The sequence below is a fragment of the Lolium rigidum genome, chromosome 7, assembly GCF_022539505.1.
Source record: "Lolium rigidum isolate FL_2022 chromosome 7, APGP_CSIRO_Lrig_0.1, whole genome shotgun sequence".
NCBI lineage: Eukaryota > Viridiplantae > Streptophyta > Magnoliopsida > Poales > Poaceae > Lolium > Lolium rigidum.
The window spans coordinates 35,448,877-35,458,486 of record NC_061514.1 but is presented as its reverse complement, the minus strand read 5'-3'; the positions used below and the strand labels follow the sequence as shown (position 1 = coordinate 35,458,486).

General features: G+C 42.0%; 1 pseudogene; it reads left to right on the top strand.

Annotated features, from left to right (window-relative positions):
- The first annotated feature begins 8,577 nt into the window (after positions 1–8,577).
- LOC124671180 lies at positions 8,578–9,610 on the top strand (annotated as a pseudogene).

The window sequence follows — 9,610 nt, the reverse complement described above, 5'->3', positions numbered from 1 at the left end:
AACGGGTACACAACTTTTCTGCTTTTTTCCAAATATTTACTTTCAGTCTCATCTAAACAGTGTGTGCATGCATTGTATCCTTTGTTCGTCTGTCCTGAAATGTTACTGAGAGCAGGCCAATCATTGATGGTTACGAATAGCAACGCTCGTAGGTCAAATTCTTGCTCGGTGTGCTCATCCCACACACGTACACCTGGTTTGGCCCATAACTCCAAAAGTTCATCGACTAATGGCCTTAGGTACACATCAATGTCGTTGCCCGGTTGCTTTGGGCCTTGGATAAGCACTCGGCATCATAATGAACTTCCGCTTCATGCACAACCAAGGAGGAAGGTTGTAGATACATAGAGTCACGGGCCGGGTGCTTGTGATTGCAGCTCTGCTCCCCAAAAGGATTCATGCCATCCGTACTTAGACCAAAGTATAAGTTCCTTGCCTCACCTGCAAAATCCGGGAACTCTCTCCCGATGTTTCTCCACTGCCGACCATCGGCGGGGTGCCTCAACATCGCGTCTTTCTTACGTTCTTCCATGTGCCATCGCAACAACTTGGCATGCTCTTTGTTTACGAACAAACGTTTTAACCGTGGTATTATGGGAGCATACCACATCACCTTCGCAGGAACCCTCTTCCTGGGTGGCTCGCCCTCAACATCACCAGGGTCATCTTTTCTGATCTTATACCGCAATGCACCGCATATCGGACATTTATTCAAATTCTCGTACTTCTCACCGCGGTAGAGGATACCGTCATTAATGCATGCATGTATCTTACGCACATCTAATCCTAGAGGGCAGACAAGCTTCTTTGCTTCATATGTACTTGACGGGCAATTCGTTATTTCTTGGAAACAGCTTCTTTAATATTATCATCAATTTCTCAAATCCCGAGTCGGTCACACCGACCTCTGCCTTCCATTTCGGTAATTCCAATATGCTACCCAGCTTTCTATGTCCATCTTCACACCCCGGGTACAACAATTTGTGGTGGTCCTCTAACATCTTGTCGAGCTGCAACCTCTCCTTATCCATGGCACAGATCTCTTCTTGCATCGAAATGGCCCGACGAAGATCATCATCAACAGGGATCATCCGATGTACTGTTCTTCACCTCCTTCTTCTTCATTGTCGTCCATTGCGGTATCATCGCATTCGGAGAACATAGATCGGTACTGGTCATCGTTATCTTCTTCTTCATCGTCGTCTTCCATCATAACCCCTTCTTCTCCGTGCTTGGTCCAAACATTATAGCTGGACATGAATCCAAACCGAAGCGGTGGCTCTTAATGTCTCTTGAGCAAGAGTAATCCTTCTCATTCTTACATTTCAGACATGGACAACACATAAAACCTTGCTTCGACTTGTTGGCCTCGGCCACAAGCGGGATAGAATTCACGCCCTCTCCGAAAGCGGGAGCACATCGGTTACCGTACATCCATGGATGACTCATCTGCATCATAAGTGTATCAGATGCAATCACCTTGCTAAAATTAGTATTGTACGGACTATGTATATACGAGAAAATAGTTGCTAACCTTTTAGGATCAAAAAGAGGAGAAATCTTATCAAATAAAATCAAGTGGCATCCCTCACAAGCATTCCATCAAACACCTCTTGTGCACATCAAGAAAAAATGAGCTAGCATACACCTCCACCTTTCACCACCAAGGAAAAAAATGTAGGGGGAGGTGGGGGGGGGGGGGCTGGCTGCGTGTATATATAGGGATGGACCTTTTGTCACGGGCCGTATTACGACCCCACAGACCCCTTTTGTCGCGGGTTGTGATACTGCCCGCGACAAAAGGGCGCGATAAAAGGCCCGGCTCGCACCAAATGGTTTCGGGGCGACGTGGCCAGGCCATTTGTCGCGGGTGCAGGCACGCCCGCGACAAAAGGCTCCCACGAAAGCCCTGTTTTCCACTAGTGTACAATTTCCAGTGAGAATTAACACACCTTTTTTTGTCATGTTGACATGAATAAGAAGCCCATTATATCGGGTGGACACTACTTAAGAGAGGAAGGGAGCCGAGAGGGGTAGGAGGAGGGCTGCTCCGGTGCTCCCCCCTAAAGGGATTTGCTTATATATTTTTTCCTCCATTAGGTCTGTCGAAACCCATATCCAACCCATGTATACTAGTCTGTATTGATACGGTATATGTGTGTCGCGTTGGAAAGAAAAAAAGGTCACGATTGTAATTTTAGTGTAGATCCACCGTCCGTATAGTGTACATGCCCATATGATTCGCGTTGTGTTGTATTTTTTTGTGTTGTATTTTTTTTGTACGTACCTACGGTCACATGCGTGTACCGAAATACAAGGCATGCATGAGGTGGGCGGTACTTAGGCGGATGAGATCGTGTTAACTTGCGAACATGTATGAGAAGATCTCCACCGTTTTTGTGTTTGACGTGCCTAGAATTTTTCTAGGGAAGGAGCACCGGAGCAGAAGTGGAGTAGGAGAAGAATTGGAAGAAGAACGAGAATGTCCCGGCAGAAGGCGGGGTGGAGGTAGCTGGCTGTTCCCAGCGCGTACTAGCGTGCATGCGCTTGCGCGACTTGTGTATGCCATCAAGAGACGTCACTCGATCGATTCGGCCGCATGTACTTTCGTCGCACGGTGGATTCAGGAGCCAGTTGCAAGTGTGCACCGGCATGTGCGTTGGAGCAGATTGTAAACTGTAAAGTTGATACGCGATTCCATAAGAAACAAGTTCAGCGAAAACTCTGAAGTATGCTCGAGCTAGTGTGCTCCTTTTATCCATTGCACATCGGACCATCGATAAGCCAACCACCTCAGTCCTTTGCGTCGTAGCCCAGGCAAACCCAAAAGCCTACAGTGCGACGTTGTAACTAAATGAGGTAATTGCTCCTGCATTCACCCAGGCCACACAAGTCGCTCAGTGATTACGAGAGCAACCAAGCTCGGGCGTATATCGTCCTTCTCCTACTATTATGGCCGAGTGTTTTTTTAGGCAAGCACAATGCAAAAAAAAAAGTTACGTTTCAACACTGTCCAAGGGAAACAAACAAAGTTCCACGCCAAAAAAAGGAACCAAATGAAGTGGCACATCAATTAGCAAAATCGGTTTATTTGCGTAATGATTTTGTAGTTTGGGATGGTAATCCCCATATTTTATTTTGCCTTTTTTGTAACTAGCATGGTGGCCCTCGCAAATGCGAGGGCAATCCCCGAGTAAGCCTATCTTTTTTTGTTCTACAGAAACTTATACTATATAATTACATGGTTCTATAGTCACCATAAATATTATGCTAAACAAATAATATTAATATTGAATTGTGCAGAAAAAAGAACGTATCAATGACTACATGTGACTTTTATATGTGGTGATATTTGATGAGTACATAGAATTAAATTTATATTGCAAGATAATACAAAGTTTTTTTTATGTTACTCCACCTGACTTTAAATCTCAGAGTATACTCATAAATTTATGATCGATTTACACTGATAAAAACTTATAGGTTACTGCATGCATAATAATTATTCACATAATAATGTTTATGTATAATTACTAAGGTTAATGCTATTTTTGTGTCAAAAAAATGTTAATGTTATTTGCAATTAACAAAATATACAGGTTCATGTATGGTTATAATAAGTTTGAAGAGAACAATAGTTTATCAAAAAGTAACGGATATGGTAAGTCGGTCGAATTGTTTGGTCTATCTTGAGAATTCTACAACAATTCTCTATATCTTTGGTTTATCATACGTGCTTTATTATTATAATTACGATTTGTAAATGGATAAAACAAATGTTAAACACACAACAACTCATGGTAATTTGGTCATGTTAGATAACTTTTTAATGGTAGAACACAAAGTTGTTAGCAAAATGAATACAAAAATCTTGTTGGTCGGTGGGAAAACATATGGTAAGAATTTTCATTTATTGTATCGTAATCAGTTTTCCTTAATTTATAAGCAGTTCGGTTCTCCTAATCTATAATAACTAAATTAGAGCAACCCACTAAGTGATTTCTCTTAACATGCAAGCTATCCACATCAGCAGCCTGCCACCTCACAAAAACTACGCATGCAAGCATGCCACGTCATGAAATAAATTATCAGTTTTTATTGCTTTGTATCCTCCGAACGATTTAATAGCAGACTGTGTATACTATGCCTATATATATGCCTCACATTCCTCTTCCGCTTTCCAGCTCCAATTAATGTATATATGCCTGCCCATTCCTCTTCGGCTTCCCAGCTCCAATTAATCCGCTCCAATAAACATACCTCCCGCACTTCCTTTTACTACTCCTCCCAACCCTCGAGCGATTACAATTTCCATTTCCACCAACCAGAGCAAAGTGCAAGTCCGAAGGCCGTCTCTGGCTGCCGTGTCAATCTCGGCTGCAGTATTGGTGATTCCGTCTAATCTTTGTTGTTGATTTCGAAACCTCAAGGAGCGCCATCCGCTCAGCGCATCCTTTTGCTCCTTCGTAGTTGCTTTTCATGTTCAAGCTTTCCCCAAGTACCAGCACATTCTTTGCTTTTTTCGTCCCTCTTATGTTTGGTTTTGGATGATCTGCCACCTCTGATTAATGTTCATCATTTAGTAGGCAGCAACGGACACGGGTTTAGAGGATCAAAGATGCATGAAAACTACAGTAACAGAAGACAGGGACAGCGGCGCCAATGGCGATCTCAGATGCCACTACGACCAGTGCCAGTATAGGTGCTTACCATTTCTACGCCAGATAGGCGAAATAACACGTACATGTCCGTTGGCATTTCATAGCCACACGTGTGAATCATTTCACCCAGCTTATTCAATTTCAGATGCAATTTCTTTGTTTTCTTGAAGTGCAGCACTTTCACACAATGATTATCTTCATTGTCTACACTACTCCTATTTTTTTTTAGAAGCATTCAAACCTCACTATTTTGTTGATTACACATTCTGCAGCCAAATGGTATTAACATGAAGTCTGATGTCTGATATCAACCAAGAACTCTTATTTAAGGAAATACAAGTCTGCTTCCTATGAAATTATTAAATTATAAATACAGAACGTATAACAGACAAGTGCCAATAGAAATGTGTGGTGATTAGATGTCAATCTTGATCTGAGTGTCCAATTTATATAATTATAAAGTGTTAAAATATCTGCCTCAAAAACATGGCTAAGCATCATACAAAGAAATATGAGTAGTGTACGCCTTATGTTTATTCTAATACATTGTAAAAAAAAATTGTATTCTCATGTTCCGCAGCAACGCGCGGGGAATCATCTAGTTGACCTGTAACTTTGGGCGGCAACCGTATACAATGGAACATCACTTTAAGCATTTAATAAATTAGAATACAAATAAACCCTATAAAATGTAATGATTGTAAACCTATTTTAAGGGTATAATATTTATCAATCGTAAAAGAAGGTATAAGGTTTATTTGGACAGTTCAGGTCCAAGGATTAACCTTAAGTTTCAGGTTCAAAATTTTCATAGTAGTCATAGCTTCTTTTTTAGTAATTGTACCACACTTTTTTTTTTGTTTCCAATTGTTACTGGTTATAAGAAAACTGAATCGTATTAGGTTTATACATGCACGCAGATATGGTTCTTATTTTCCATCTAAATTACTCTAGACAAAGCGATATAAATCGATGGATGGTCAACCAAGATAATTATATAATTAAATATACCCCATTCAGTCTATTTCTACTTGCTCATGGCACCAATTTGCATACATGGAGCGGATGCCATCACCGTGGCTTTTTAGATAGAGCTGCTTGGTTTATTTGCTTGCAGCACTACTTCGTTGATTTTCTCTCGGCGATTGGATTTGTGCAACGGCCAAAGCTAGTGCAACAATGCACATGTTAGTATACTGAATAGTTTAATCTTCACATTATAAGACATCCTGCTATTCTACGTTGCTAGTTGGCACCATGCTCTAGCTACCTAGAGTAAGAAGTTCCTTTTGTTTTTAACGGAGGTCTTCACAGTCATGTATGAAGATATGTTTTGGCACCATTGTCAGTTCTGTTTTCACATTCTTGTCTGGTATGGTAGTTTCAGACCATGTCAAACGGGATTACACGCTATTAACCATTGTTAAATCATAGCCATAAATTTTAAATTCACAATGGTTATAGTTTGTTAACGTGGTTTAACGTGGTGTCTCTATTGTATTAATGTAAATTTATTTTAATATATATAATAAATAATAGATGTGTATTTGAGCAGTATTTTCTGGCTACCTATTATTTTGCCTGACTTAGTAACTTGTTTAATTCTATGTAGTACTCTATATTTGCTAGTCATGTCTATATAATAAATAATAGGTGTGTATTTCAGCAATATTTTCTGGCTACTTATTATTTTGCCTGACTTAGTAATCTGTAGTACTCTATATTATGGGAGTGGGCATATGCTCTCGGTTTTTAAACTCCGTTTTAAATGCATTTTTAAAATGTTGAAAAAGTTGAACACAAAATTTAGTTGATGCATCTCAAAATTCTACACGTTCACAAACTGGTTCCACAGAAAACCGACATTTTAAGTCTCATCTGTAAAAAAGAAAAAATTTGTTGTAAAAAAGGTTGTGTACGAGACATTTTGTTTGTCTTTTTCACACAAATCACAAAAATTGTCGGTTTTTCGCAAAACTTGATATACGCACGTAAAATGTTGATACGTAAGTGAGAAAAAATTTATTCGAATTTTTTAACATTTCAAAATATTTTTCCAGTGGCAGGAGCATATGCTCCCATGTGCCAAATTGAATTTCTGCTACTCATGTCCGCCATATAATTTTCCTAATTAGAGTCTAGACTTGAGGGACAAAGCAAATAGTAAGAGTCCTAACTAATCACGCCATCAGGTGCATATGTAGTATTGGCCAGACCGACTGAGATTAAGTTCATTCAAATAATTTGGTTGTATATGTTTCTATGGAGATAGATCTCTTTTTGGATCCGGAAATAGAACTTCCAAACTTCCTTGCATCTATGCCACAGTTGTGTGTATCATGATAACAGACGTGCAAAGGTGAGTCACGTACGTTTTCTCTCCTAGGGATGGTACATGTACATGTCAAACATAACATGTCATATATGTCCATAAAATACGCTCATACATGTTACATAATTTTTTTAATCTTGACCATTAAATTACAGATCTAACAAATAAAATAATTCTAATTATGTGAATTAAACATACGTGTCAAACATGACATGTCATGTATGTCCACAAAATATGCGTAAAATCTTTAAATCTTGACCACTAAATGATAGATCTAATAGCTTAAATAATTCTAATGAAGTTCATTAAACGGATTCTAAAATATGTTAAAGGGACTGCCCATCTTGAACTTCAGCTACATGCGGGCTCCTCCTCCGAACTTGTGGCTTAGTCTGATGATGACTGGGCAGGGTGCCCTAACACGCAAGTCTTTTGCATCTTCCTCGGGGTCAACCTGGTGTCATGGTCCTCCAAACGATAGAACACCGTGTCACATTCTAGTGTTGAAGCTGAATACCGTGTTGTCGTCAACTGTGTTGCCGAATCTGTCTGGCTCCGTCAACTTCTCCTTGAGCTTCATCAACCAGCATCCAAAGCCATTGTTGTGTACTGTGACAACTGTTTCCATGGAGATTGGACGTCAGGTATGGCTTCTACGGCCTCTTGATGGGTTTTGTATTCCGATGAACATTATGGAGGAATAAGAAGGTCATTGTATTCTCAAAAAAAAAAACTAATCATGTGCAACATCAACGAACAAATCATGTCGAGATTGATCTGCATTTTGTTCATGATCGTGTTGTCCACGGAGAAGCTCACATTCTTCATGTGCCAAGCTGCTCATAGTATGCCGATATCTTCACCAAAGGATTACCCACTGCCGTGTTTCGGGATTTCCGAACCGGTCTCAACATTGTTCCTAGCCCGGTTTCCAGTGGTGGTGGGGGGGGGAGGGGGGTTAGCCTCCCTTTACCCCTCTCTTCTATATATACTTGTACCTTTTTGGTGATCAATACAATTAATATACAATATATTCTATTTATCTTGTAGGACGGCCTACCACTTCCAGCCTGCGCAGAACTAGCAGAACGGTACGACCCGCTTATCAGTTTCCTTCACTTGTCACTATTCTCTCTTTGAATCTACTCATAAATGGACTAGAATTTCATTTTCGTTCTGAAAGCAAACAACGCTTATGAAAACGAGTTCGTGAAATTACTTTTTTGACATGCTGCAAGTTCCTTCCGCTGTCACTATTCTCTCTTTGAATCTACTCATAAATGGACTAGAATTTCGTTCTCCTTCAACTAACCTGAATCTTCTCCATGTGCCTTAATCATCGGTCGCGACGATTCATGGTGGTGGTGATCAGATCCCAATGGTAGGGCTCTGGTTTTCTTGTTTCATCCCATTAACTACTCAATTCGGCGTGCAAAAGATTGCTGCTGTACTTAATAAATATTTAAGCTCGGGGGGGGCCAAGGCCCCCCAGGTGGCACCTTGAGCCGTGGCTTAGCCGGTGTGGCTGATCCCAGCGTTCAGGAGGGGCTCGACGCAGCGCGGCATGTGCTGAAGTTGAGCGACATGGCCACGCAGCAGCAGGACTACTGCATGGTGGTGAGTTACGATGATGTCGTCGACACATTCACGTTCACCGGCGACAACGACTGCCGTACGTGGCGGCAGGCATGTGTATGCGTCAAAAACCTTCTACGACGCAGGCAAGAAGCGGCGGTTTCTTTGGAGCTGGGCGAATGAATTGGACCCTATCCAAGACTTTGCCGCCAGGGGCTTGGCGGGAGTGCAAGCTGTACCCAGAAAGATTTGGCTGGCGAGCGATGGGAAGATGCTGCTCCAATGGCCGGTGGAGGAGATCAAGAAGCTCAGGGAGACGCGTGTCAAGCTGCTGGGAGCAGAGATCAACACCGGCGGCATGAAGGAGATCAAGGGCATCGTGGGCGCGCAAGTAGACCTGTAGAGCCTGTGCGGGGAGAAATGTGCGTCCGTGCCAGGCGGTGTCGGCCCATTCGGGCTTCTTGTCCTCGCCTCCTTCGACTTGCACGAACACACTTCAATTTATTTTAGGGTGTTTAGGCACGAGGGCAAGCATAAGGTGCTAATGTGCACGGACCTCAGAAGGTAAAGGAAGAACAGAGCACCCTCACTTCAAAACCTAAGCATGTGCAGTGACAGCAAAACATAATACTAACAATCTTCCTGCAAACTTGGGCAGATCGACTACCAGGGCCGACGTGTACAAGCCTCCCTATGGAGGGTTCATTGACGTCGACATCAAGAAGGACAGGAGCATCTCGCTCAGGACACTGGTGAGCTGTTAGTCACATACAATAGATTATTCGGATACTTCTTTGCACGGAGAACTCGAGTGAGAACTTGTGCTCAACAGATCATGTAACAGGTTGACCACTCGGTAGTGGAGAGTTGCGGCGGAGGTGGTCTGATGGTCGTCACTGCTCGGGTGTACCCAGAGCATGCCAAGAGAACCAACAGCCGCCTATTGATTTTCAACAATGGCACTAGCGTTGTCAAGGTGCCCAAGCTCGACGCCTGGGAGCTGAAGGCGGCGGCCATGAATGTCCCGACCGAAGTGTATTAG